Below are 13,263 nucleotides of genomic sequence, written 5' to 3'. Positions count from 1 at the left end.
TGATTACAGATCCAAAGGATAAAACACGGTTAGTGGGAAAGCCTAGAGTCCACCATAACTATTCTGAAAGCATTTAACCAAGAAATAATTGAAAACAATGAACGATAGCTGCAAGAACAGAGATGAGGAAAAACTTTTTTAGTCAGAGAGTTGTGAATCTGTGGAATTCTCTGCCTCAGAGGGCAGTGGAGGCCAATTCTCTGAATACATTCAAGAGAGAGCTAGATAGAGCTCTTAAGGATAGCGGAGTCAGGGGGTATGGGGAGAAAGCAGGAACGGGGTACTGATTGAGAATGATCAGCCATGATCACATTGAATGGCGGTGCTGGCTCGAAGGGCCGAATGGCCTACTCCTGCACCTATTGTCTATTGTCTATTGTAAGAAGGTATTTATTCACAAAATGCTGGAGTAACTCAGCAGGTCAGGCAGCATCTCAGGAGAGAAGGAATGGGTGACGTTTCGGGTCGAGACCCTTCTTCAGACTGAAGAAGGGTCTCGACCCGAAACGTCACCCATTCCTTCTCTCCTGAGATGCTGCCTGATCTGCTGAGTTACTCCAGCATTTTGTGAATAAATATCTTCGATTTGTACCAGCATCTGCAGTTATTTTCTTATATAGCTGCAAGAAGAGATGCCGTGATATTTGAATGATGATATGTGCCGGTACCGTATAATTTTACTCCGCTTAGTATACTAAAGTAAACAACAGATAAATATCTTTCCACTTCATAAGGACCATGGTAGAGATCTGATTTGCTCTGAGGTTTGAGCCACATGGATACATTGTCGTATTTTGCCAATTAGTTCAGGATTGCTACTGTGATAATCTGTGCGTTTATTTCAGTAAATGATACAAGGCCATTGCACAAAGGTGGGTTCTTAAATTATAATTGATGGTTGAAAGTTTTTTTTTTTAAACGCAAAGGAATAAAGACATTTTAAATCAAAACAGGGGTAAAGCAACGTTTTCTGCAAAACCGGAAGCAATGTTGGGTAGTTGCTGCAAAATTATTCACGTTATTTGTTACAATTAATTTATGTATTAAAAACGAAATAGCTCTGATCAGCAAAACACATGATTCACATTCAATGTGGGGCTGACCTAAGAGCCTCCCAGTAATATACCTGATGATCACCTTTCATTTTAATTATCTTTAACTCTAACAAAACATGAGTGGACGGAAGGTTTTCTTGGATACTCAAAGGGTAAGGGTGACAGTCTGGTCCCAGGATATTCCAAAGCTGCACTTCTGCAGGGGAACATGTCAACCAAAAATGAAGGGGTGTCATTATTCCAGGAATTAATTTAAATCATCCCTCATTAGTTTCTTCTAAAATATAATAACCATATTTTTAAGTGTCTTAGGTAAAATAACAAAAACTCAGTTACAAGGAAGCTCTAATGTCATGATCCCAACCTGTAAAGACTGAAGCCACCAATATTGATCCCTCAGAAAGACTTCAAGCTGGAGTCCAGAAACCAGGGGTTTTCTGGCATAATTTCTAGATGGTCATTAAGACAGGAGAACCATCAGGCTTATTTATTGAAAGTATGTGCACTGTGACTAATCTTATCGTCATTTGGTACATGGGTAATGAACATCGACTCACAGACCCTCACACCAAACCAAGGCCTAACACCTTAAAGAAGAGTACATAAAGATAATCACTTGGTTTTTCTTCAGTTCCCTGTTGTTCTCTCAGTGGAGGCCAATGCTGAGCTATAGATTCACAATTATTAGTAGCCCTTTGTTGTGTGATTAAATTGGCTATTCTTCATGTCTTTACCTATGGAACACAGAATGGCCAGGCCTGAATAAGAACTTATTCACATAATCATAATTAAGATTCTGAACCTAAATATTCCGTAACCTCATTTTAACGTAATCTTACTTGTAACTTGAAGTCCATAAAGTAGAAGAACAGGATACTATACCTAATAATGACGTTCATTTTGAGATTTTCTACAAAAATATTGTTTGTATTCATGAGAATTGTTAATGAACATAACATTATTATCGGGAACTGGATTCACCTAGTCTGCTTAATCATTGATACTGATTATTTTGTTGATTATATTTCATCTCCTATTCTGTAGTCTGTGCTTTCAAAGAGGCAATGGAAGAGGGTGAATTCAAATCTAAAGTGCTTTCTCCAGCCCTGTATAATTATATTTTTCCTTTCATTCTTTGTCAATGGTTTCCAACACCTCTGTCATGGAAGAGCTCTTATATTGCAATACTCTTTGGATCAGGTAAATTAAAGAGATATGATCTGGATAAAATTACTGTCATATTTCAAATATTTTGAAAATTTATGATTTAAAAAAGTTGCTGACAAATGAAAACCTTGGAGATCAACCTTTCATTTCTGTAGCCCTAAAATATGGTTTGGTGCATTACTGGGTGGTTGAGGCATTTCTCATTCAGATCTAAAATAAAGTTGTTAATGTCAGCATTAAAATGGAGAGGTGAACCTACACTGCCAGCTGATTGTATAATCACTGGATCCATATGTTTACAGTTCTGTAATGGCAAATATTCCCCTTGCAAACTATAGCGGCCGACAAATTAGCTGTTCTATCCAACAAATGTACACCATTCATTGTGACTACATTATACTTGTTATCTTGCATTGTCATACCAATTGGCATGGATCTGTGGATTCATGGGTTGTTTGAGATTCAGTGGCTGGTCGGAGATCAGTACCTGATGGGAAGCTGGGACCTGAAGTGGAACAAAAGGGGGACACAGGGGAGTTTGGGAGATAGGAGAGTGATCTGGCTTTGCGGAGTGGATGGTCTTGATGATGATCAGAATCTATCAGAGAGTCAGCCATTTAAGCAAACACAGCACGCTGTGGAAAAGGGTGAGCAGTTCAGACTGTGGAATCAGATCAGTGAGCACAATACTTGGAGAAGCAGGGTGATGCCTGAAGTAAGAACACAAGGGATCTATCTGAGTGGGTTACAGCTCGGGGTTATGGCTCCAAGGATTACATGGTCTAATTTCCCCACCATTTTTTAAAGGAGCACATTAGATGCAGAAATTGCATCATACACACACGTGTGATTCTCAGAAGTGCCCAGTTGAATTTCCAGTGTGGTGCAAGTCAACTCAGAAATGATCTTAATTGTGTTCAACTCAAGAAAAAGATAACAACTTTTCATGTTTGATGCTGAAAAAAAGTCTCTTGGAGCAGACCCCAGTTTATTTGTTGATCAATACAATTGAATGGGTCATTTGTTGAGATGTCAGTTTATTTACTTAATTTCAGAATATTTAGCTCAGTAGCATTTATAAAATACTGAAATGATTTATGATGATGAGTGCAAGGTAAATGTTTCCCTTGGTTGTGGAGACTGAAATCACAGGTGACAGTTTCAGTGGGGATTAATAATCTCAGCATATTTAACTTTAATGTTAAATTGAGGTTAGTGTAAATGATAACATTTAAACAGCACTATAGGAGAATAGTGCTCAAAAGAATTAAATGATCAAAGTCAGCAATAAATGAGAAGAAACATATTCCATTCATTGATTTCTTGTTGTCTGTATGCCCATGAATTTCCTGGAAACAGTGCAAGGCAGGCTTTTCGAATGGAGTTGAAAAAGTTTTTCCATTAGTAAGATGTACACATCTACACTGAGAATAGAAAGTAGACATGTGTAAGTTGATTAATATTGAGCTAGAATTCATGGTCGGCTGAGCTGCCTACATTTGCAATAAATTGTGGAACTCGTCTAGAACGATTGAGGCAATGTTAACTTATGGCAGGAGTTGTCTGAAACCCTCCTAATAAGACCCTGAAAGGGAAGGCATCTTTCCTCCAGGGTATTAAGTGGTTATGGGTTGGCGACAGTGGTAAAATCACATGAACATTGGCTGCCAGTTTAGCCGCACTCACTAACATAGCTGTCACATCACTGAAGGACCCTGATGGTTTTGCACGTTCAAAAACATTCAGAGGTATAAAAATGTTACAGGTACAATTTCCAAATATTCAAAAATTTATGAACAAAACCATTTAAGAAAGCCAATAACATTTAAAGACACTCAATTTGAAAACTATAAGTTAACTAATACCTAACAAAGTCCTTTGCACTTATTCACCTGCATTAAAATTAATGGAAATGTCTCTCTGTGCCAAGTGCAGAATGTTAATGTCGGTTCCCAATAGGTTTTGGGCATCAGCACAGTTTCATGTTCTCAAGCTAGACTCCAAGAAACCAATGAGACAAACATTGGGGAACTGCCAACCATAACTTCATCGCTGCTGCATTGTAATCTGCACAAGTAGAAAGACCAAAGTTATTGTCATTGTGCAAGAGCTTCCTCTGTTCCATTAACATTTGCCAGCAAAATCTTCCAATCGTCCAAAACAGCAGGCCAAATCATGCCACCGCTTCCAAGGAGAGTAAGACAGTGCTGGCATTTACCCAGCTCCACTGCAGGTCCAGGGGAAACCAAATGACATAAATTAATGTACCTGCCGTTCCACTCTGTCACTGGAATCTGCGTGGAATCCAGTTGCAGGGCCAAATGTAAATGGGGTTTCCTCACCTGGTATTTGCTAGGTTACGTATTGTACTGTAGTTCAATATTTCAAATGATTTGTGTCTTTAATCTTTAGGGCAGCACAGTGCCATATCTGGTAGACCTGCTGTCTCACACCGCCTGAGACCCAGGTTTGATCCACACCTCGGGTGCTATCTGCCTGTGATCGCGGGTGTTTCCTCTGGGTGCTCCAGTTTCCTCCCACATCCCAAGGATGGTGTGGGTTTGTAGTTTAATGGGTCTCTGTAAATTGCCATTGGTGTGCGGGGAGCGGATGAGAAAGTGGGATAACATAGAACAAGCGTGAATGGATGATTGACGGTCGGCCTGGACTCGGTGACCCGAAGGGCCTGTTTTCATGCCGTACCTTTAAAATACACTAAACTAAGCTTCATTTTAAAAAGATTTTAGAGGGTGGCTGAGTGGAGTACTGGACTGCGTTCACACGAGTGCTTCAACAGACAGTGAGACTCCACCATTGCTGGCTGTCCAATTTGTCTGTGTTACTGTCTACTTGGGAATGTCTTTGATGTTAAAAATCAGTATCTTAAAAAAAAATCTATATTTATTCCATATTCTTGCACAAGTATTTCTTTAAAATATTGAAATTGACATCAGTAAGTAATAAGAGAAAGTAAGCACTTACCCTTTTCCCGGCAGCTGAGTTCACCCACTCATTTGAATGGGAATTGCTGTGCTTGACAAGTCCACCCACGTAGCCACAACTGGCAGCCACAGAGTGATGGATGCCGCCTGCCACTGACTTAGGGCATTGTCTGTGCATGAAACTGCAACTCTTGTAAGGATACCAACTTATGTCACCTCCAGGTTCCGAAACAGCTTCCTCCCAACAACTACTAGGTTCTTGAACTGCCTTGAACAACCCTAACCATAACCCTACCACCTCAACCTACCAAACTAATGCAAACTCGTCACTACTACGGTTGCTCCATGTACCTATTTTGCAGAAGCATGATCTGATTTACCTGGAATAACTAAACAATTATTATTAATTTATTGTTGTTGTGTCTAAGAGGCTTGTTAAGCTACAGCAAGTAAGAATTTCATTGTTGGGGTGCATATGACTGTTGACTTCTTGACTTGATGAGCCAGCATCAGTGCTGCTAGGGAGGCAAAAGACATGCTTCAGTTTTATTTTAATTATTCACAATAATTTTAAGAGTTAAATCTCGCAGAAAATTGAAAACTCATTAAACATTGCATGTGGCTTTAACAGGAATTGCCACCTGACCTCAGCCTGTAAGGAATCTCCACAGTGTAAACACAGAGTCCTGGTCAGTGTTGTGACATGGTTACATCTGACTCCCAAGGATGGAGAATTACATCAGGTTTAGCCGGATGGGGACCAGAGACAATGGACCAAATCTGTCTGAATTCAGCTCACGCCATTATAATCTTGTGAGTGCGACACTGAAAGGGTACAACACTGATCTTATACAAGAAGATAGGAGGAGGGGGAGTAAACGACTTGGCCCTCAAGCTTGCCCTGCCGATCGATGTTTATCATGACCTGCCTGCTCCAGGCCTTAACACCTCTTTTGTGCCATTTCCACAGAGCCTTCAAAATGACTAATTCTGCTTCCACCACCCAACCAGGCAGTGCATTTTAAATTATAGCAACTCAACAAATTAAAAATATATATCATTCTCCGTCTTCCCCTGGAAATGTTAGAGTCTATATTAAAACTGTGGCCTTTGGTTACTAATTCATCGACCTGATAGGTTCCTCCAATTGACAAATATTTTTTACTTGTTGCCCTAAACCACTTGGTTGGCTCTCTTAACCTTTACTCCTGGCTTCTATATATTGGAAACTGAAAACATCTCATGTCAGTCAACAAATTAGGTATTTTTGACAAAATGACAAGGAAGCTGTTAAAATGTTAAAATGCTGTAATGCAAAGGCAATAACAACTGAACATTAGTGGTGGAGGGAGAGGGTAATGACCTAAAATTTAATTAAAGAGATGAATTCTAACGAAAGATAAAGATGGAGGGATTTAGGGAAAGAGTTGCTAATTGCTCAATACATGTATTTAAAGCTTCTTTGCCTATTACTCCATTTGGAGCAGAGCAAAAGAGAACTAAAAGGAAATTAAAGTTAGAAGTATGCCCAATCCAGGGCCGTCTTAACGCATGGGCCTGATGGGCACTTGCCCGGGGCCCCACGAGCATAGCGGCCCCATTTTATCGACCATTTACATTTTTATTCCTGTGAGTAGTTGTCGTAGGGGCCCCAGTACACTGCTTTGCCCGGGGTCCATAATGCTGTGAAGACGGCCCTGGCCCAATCATAAAGATAATGGAAGCTATGGTGCGAAGAAAGGGGTTTAATTAGGAGGGACATAACTTTGGGTAAAGACTGAAACAGTCATGGGGCGAATGAAGATAGACAAGCATTAATACAAACAGTGAAACTCAGCAGGACAACAGTGAAACAATGATTAGGGTGGGGGAGGGGACGGAGAGAGGGGGGATGCGAGGGGTACTTGAAGATAGAGAAATCAATATTCATACCGCTGGATTGTAAGCTTTCCAAGCAAAATATGAGGTGCTGTTCATCCAATTTGCATTTGACCTCACTCTGACAGTGGAGGAGACCCAGGACAGAAAGGTCAGCATGGGAATGGGAAGGGGAATTAAAGTGTTTGGCAATTGGGTGATCACATAGGCAATAGAGGCGTATCCTGTGTGCAGGACCTCTCTCTGAGGGGCTGCCCATATATCACACACATGCAACAAAAGGTGGGTCAGGATCAGTCTGCTGCTGTTTCTGAGAAACTTGTGATTGCAACCCTCATGACATCTCATTCGCACGGGACATTTGCACAAATAACACGCACACAGAAGTCCAATTCTCGTGGAGAATTGCTCACTGCAGTCAGCAAGTGCCCAAGGTTCAAAGGTGGAGAACCGAACAACTATGTTGACAAAATGAGCACTGTATCCTCGCAGAACTTTCTCGACACCAACACAATGTCTTGAGAGACACCACTTACAGTGACTCAATATAGTAATTGTGACGTTGAGTACGTACTGCCAGATGTGCTTCACTTTTGCATTGCATTAAGTTCTGACAAACCAAGCTACGATAGATTTAAGTTACATAATAGTTAAGTAAAATTAAGTGAAATACAGCAATCAGACTGGCTGTTAAGGAGCAATTAACATATTTAACTTAGTGACTTGCCTCTCTTTGAATGCTCAAATTATATCAGGAAAATTGCAGGTTTATATCCGGTTACTGATCCACCGACTATTCTGTGGATTTAAAGCTTTTTGCCGCAGAGGAAACACACCCACTCTCGGGGGACAAATTTCCATCCCCAACTGCACCCCGCCACCAGGAGACGAAAATATAAAATAATAGACAAACAAATAAACAGATTTATCTTTTCTCTATCTGAGCGGTACCAATGAGAGTTCCTTTCTGTCATCTTCTTTAATAGATCATAATATCTTCATAAAACAGAAATTGAAGCAGTAAAACAACCTGGACACAAACGCAAAATATAAATGGCAAAATATCTCTCCTCCAAGGCCAAAATTTAAGGTGATCTACCCACAGGTTTTGACGTTAGCAGCTTTTTTGTTATTAAGAAAAATGGCCCACGTTCTGGGAAGTGTTGCGGTTCATTTGAAAACCCCCTCTAGGCAGTGGCATTCCCTGCATGTAAATTAACACAGCACCTTGAACAAAGCAATTGAATCAGCGGCTCTTGCCTCTCTTAGATAGTAAATTGGGCAGTATGGGGGCAACACCATCACTCCCTTGTGTGCCTGGCCACTTTATCACTCTCGCAGTGTATAAGAAATGTTCACCTGGACTGCCAGCCAACCAACCTATGGTCAGTTTACAATGGGGTATTGGTGGTGACAACTGCAAGAACGTGAGAATTAACAAAAATGGAGTATGGTTATTTTGTTTTCAATAAAAAGTGAATGGATTAAAGCTACTTTTATGCACAGCAGTTTCTTCAGTGAATGCAAGGACACTTTTGGCCTTCAAATAGATGGGGACCAAAGGATTAAAACACAGCTATTTCTGTGTAGGGTTTTACTGATGTGAAATAAATAATAATCCAATCAAAGAACACCTTTTTCATTTGTGCATCCAGCCCAACTGCTTTACTGTGAACGTCAATGGGTAGTTTCCGTCATTGTACAGTGTAAACCAATGCGTACAGTGTGGCTTGATGGGAGCTGCCTAGTAGTCCTAGAGCAAACTCAGTGCAGACTTGCAGCCTAGTAATAATCAAAAGACCTGTTGTTTCAAGTCACATTGGAATGTAGAAAGGAAGAATTTGTGTTCCCTGTATACTGCATGCCACAAAAATTCATATTGTGAGTGTCAATAATTATTTGATTCTTTTGTTTTGTTTCAAGTATCCAATCAGCTGACCAGCTTTGGAAGTACAGTCCTCTGAGTCACATTGGGATTGGGATCGTTATTTTGATTGGATCGCAGTTTGTTGGCAATGTTGGCAGAAGTAGGAGGTAGTTTAGCCACTGCGTCCATGAGGGCAGTAGGACTTGCTGACATGCGATTCACAAATGTTGCTTTGTCATTTGTTGGAGGCTTTGGCAGCCGTCTTCGCAGCCAAGGGTGCCTTAAGGCCTGTGCTGGTGTCAAGCGTAAGGTGGGATCCCACTCCAGGCAGTGTTTCAGGAAGTCAATGAAGGATTGGTCATCACACCCTTTGAGAGCATTGGTCCAGTCCCGTTGACCGGGGGGACCGCGATTCTTTCCTCTCCGTGATCGTCCACCACTCAAATGTACAGTCCCGTCAGGAAGCGTGACAACTGAGGAATATCTAGGGTAACCCTTGGAGCTGATGAACATTTTGGCCCTTTTCGAACATTCTAGCAGCATTTTCGACGGCATTCCTAGTAATTCTATCATACAAGCCAGCTGATCTCCCTCGTCTTCCCCTGGTAAGAGTGGATGTCCAGTCAACAGTTCAGCAAGAATGCAGCCCAAACTCCACATGTCAATACTCATCCCGTACCGCGATCCTAGAATCACCTCAGGAGCTCGGTAAAAACGTGACTGAATGTACGTGTAAATCTTTTGATGGTCATAGCAACTGGATCCAAAGTCGATCACCTTAACTCCACTCCGGCCCTGTTGCTTCAGCAAGATGTTCTCAGGCTTCAAGTCACAATGGATGATATGGCTCTTATGCAAGGCATCAAGGCACTGCAGGATGGAGTGTGCAAATTTACGGACCAGGGGCAGGCTGAATCCTTGGAACTTGTTCTTTTTGATGAGTTCGTAGAGGTTCATGCTTAGTAGCTCAAAGGTCATACAAATGTGGTTGCGGAAGGAAAAACTCTCATAGATGTGGATGACATTCATGGTGTTGTCTTTGTCTTGCTTCCTCAGATGTTCGAGTATCTTGATCTCCTCAGCTGCTTGCCTATGGAATCGTTTTTCGTTCCGTACCATCTTCAAGGCAATGTATTGGTGGAGTTTGTGATCGTATGCCTTCACCACCTGGCCAAAGCTGCCCTTCCCGATTACCTTGATGACTTCATATCGATAAGCGATGTGATCATGTGGCACATAAAGATAAGAACCCTGCTCGTCATCATAGCTATTATTATTTGGTGCTCCAATAATGCCTGGTCTTTTTTTAGAATTTGGTCCAACAAAATAGATTTCTGAATAGCTAGCTATCTCCTGTTCTTCGTACGGTGTGAGTTTGTGTAAATAATGTTTCTTGGCCTCCGCTGCTGTCATTGGTTCCCCTTTCGGTCTGGTCGAGACATCGTAAGATTTAATGGAACTGGGGTTGCTTTTTAGTTGGAGAGAGCTCTCCAGCTTGATGGTAGGCAGGAAACCCTTTTCGTTGGCACTGAGACTACTGTTTGGTGTTGCGCATGCTGTCTTTGTTGGCTCATTTTCTTCATATAACTCTTGACCTTGGAAGTGTTGATCACCTCCCATACAAAACTGATCATTCATGATATCTGAATTGTCACTCTCCTGAAACAGAAGAAAAAAAAAACGGATTCCTATGTGAGTGCTTCTCAACAATGGCAAATGTGTAATAAAAGAATGTATAAATAATAGTGTATTCCAAGCTCGGAGAGACTGTGCTCAATTCACCTGAACTCCGAACAATTGCTCCGAACATTGAGGGACGCATGTTTTTTCTAATGCTGAAGAGATTTTAAAAGTATATCGCCTGACCAGCAGTTATTTTCCCTCTAAACTTGAAAGACTCCGCAACAAAACAGGTCTCACAATTCACTCCCAAGCCTACAAAGACCACATACAGCACTATAAAGATGCCCTCTCCCGTGCCCACTCCACCTACTACTCTCAAATAATTCACTCTGGCTCCAGAAACCCAAAAACACTCTTCTCTACAATAAACAAACTCCTCAGCCCCCTGGACACCATCTCCCAATCATTCACAGTTGACAAATGCACCACTTTCCTTTCATTCTTCCAAAGCAAAATAGACAACATCTACAGCACCTTAACCACCAACGCACCTGCTCCCCCTCAAACCACCTGCCCCCCCTTATCCTGTCAGCCCCTGCCTCAGTTCTCCCCAATCTCCACCACCGACCTCTCTGACCTCTTCACAGGAATAAAAACTGCCACCTGCTCTCTGGACCCCATCCCCTCCAGCTTTGTCAAGGCCTGCCTTCCTGCTCTCTCTCCACTTATCACTGCAACAATAAACTCCTCCCTGTCCACTGGCATCGTCCCGCCATCCCTCAAAATCGCTGCTGTCACCCCCATTCTGAAAAAACCTGGTCTAAACCCTGACACCCCAAACAACTTCAGACCAATCTCCAACCTACCCTTTCTGTCCACAGTTTTGGAACGTGCTGTAGCTTCCCAACTCAAATACCACCTCTCTACCAATAACCTGTATGAAACTTTCCAATCCGGATTCCGCTCAAACCACTGTACTGAAACTGCGCTCCTCAAAATCACAAATGACATTCTCCTCTCCTCCGACGCTGGCAACCTCAACATCCTCATCCTACTTGACCTCAGCGCCGCCTTTGACACCATAAATCACTCCATTCTCCTCACCCGACTTGAAACCTCCCTTAACATCACCGGCACAGCCCTATCCTGGTTCAAATCTTACCTCTCTGACAGACACCAGTTCATCTCCATTAACAACTGTAAATCCCCCACCGCTCCCCTCCCCCAAGGTGTCCCCCAAGGCTCAGTCCTTGGCCCCCTCCACTTCATCCTCTACCTGTTCCCCCTTGGTCAATTAATCCGCCGTCATGGTCTCAACTTCCACTGCTTCGCCGATGATATCCAGCTCCTCATCTCCACCAAGTCAATTTCCCCCACCACACACTCTACACTGACAAACTGCATTACTGAAATAAAATCTTGGCTTCAATCAAACTTCCTCAAACTCAATTGCAACAAATCTGAAATCATCATCATTGGTCCAAAAACGCTCACCAAATCCACCCAAAACTTCATCCTCAACATTGATGGTCTCCCAGTATCCACCTCACCTCACATCCGGAATCTTGGAATCATCCTTGATCAAACCCTCTCCTTCGACAAACACATCAAACACATCACAAAGACAGCCTTCTTCCACCTCAAAAACATTGCCCGTCTCCGTCCATCCCTCTCCTCCACAGCTGCAGAAACCCTCATCCACGCCTTCATCACCTCCCGTCTGGACTACTGCAACAGCCTCCTCTATGGCGCACCCTCAAAAATCATCAATAAACTTCAATACATTCAAAACTCCGCTGTCCGTCTACTCACACACACCTCGATCCGTGACCATATCACCCCCGTCCTTTATAAACTCCACTGGCTCCCCATCCCCCAGAGAATCCAGTACAAAATCCTCCTCATAACCTACAAAGCCCTCCATAACCTGGCCCCATCCTACCTGACCGACCTCCTCCACAGGCACACTCCCACCTGCACCCTCCGCTCTGCCGCTGCCAATCTCCTATCCCCCCACATTCGGACTGAACTCAGATCCTGGGGGGACAGGGCTTTCTCCATCGCTGCTCCCACCCTATGGAACTCACTACCCCAAACCGTTAGAGACTCCCCCACACTCACCACATTCAAAACATCGCTGAAGTCTCACCTGTTCAGTACTGCCTTCAACCACTGAAGATCACCTCACCTTCTGTCTCCTTTCTCTGTTCATTTATTTATTTACTTATTTATCTATTTATTCATTTACCTATGTTCTCAAAATCTCTGTAAAGTGTCTTTGAGTATATGAAAAGCGCTATATAAATAAAATGCATTATTATTATTATAAACCCTTTTAAAACACCTTCCTATCTCTAAATCTAAAAAAAAATCTATGCTTTAAAAACTATGCATTATAATTTTTGATATCCGTACCATGGGGTAAAAGATCTACCTTACCTACGCCCTTATAATTTTATTTACCTCAATCAGGACAACTCTCAGCCTCTTTTGCTCCAAGGAAAACAAGCCCAGCATATCCAATCGCTCTATAACTCCAGTACTCCAGTCCAGGCAACATCCTGGTCAAACTTCCTAACTGACCTAAACACACTCACTGACATATTATAAGCAATGCATTGAGGGATATTCCAAATATGTAAGGAGTGTGTAATCTATGTGACACTATGTGGATGGTCCCAAGTGTGTAAGGAGAAAATCTTATGGAAGTAAAGGAAGGATGTATTTTATA

The 13,263-nt window shown here is 42.1% G+C and overlaps 1 pseudogene across 8 annotated transcripts in view; it reads right to left on the bottom strand.

The window, feature by feature from the left end:
* Positions 1-531: 531 nt before the first annotated feature.
* The window catches only part of LOC144601912 (dual specificity tyrosine-phosphorylation-regulated kinase 2 pseudogene), a 125,943-nt pseudogene continuing 113,211 nt past the window's right edge, over positions 532-13,263 (bottom strand). For 6 of the 8 annotated variants that reach the window (XR_013548391.1, XR_013548388.1, XR_013548386.1 and 3 more), the window contains one exon: positions 532-10,568. The product of XR_013548391.1 is annotated as a dual specificity tyrosine-phosphorylation-regulated kinase 2 pseudogene, transcript variant X6 (transcript). The remainder of the gene's footprint in view (positions 10,569-13,263) is intronic. The other 2 variants (XR_013548389.1, XR_013548392.1) reach the window with 2 other exon arrangements.

The sequence above is a fragment of the Rhinoraja longicauda genome, chromosome 17 (assembly GCF_053455715.1).
Source record: "Rhinoraja longicauda isolate Sanriku21f chromosome 17, sRhiLon1.1, whole genome shotgun sequence".
In the NCBI taxonomy this organism is placed as follows: Eukaryota; Metazoa; Chordata; class Chondrichthyes; order Rajiformes; family Arhynchobatidae; genus Rhinoraja; species Rhinoraja longicauda.
Note: the sequence above shows the minus strand (reverse complement) of the source record. Positions and strands in the feature narration are given on the sequence as shown.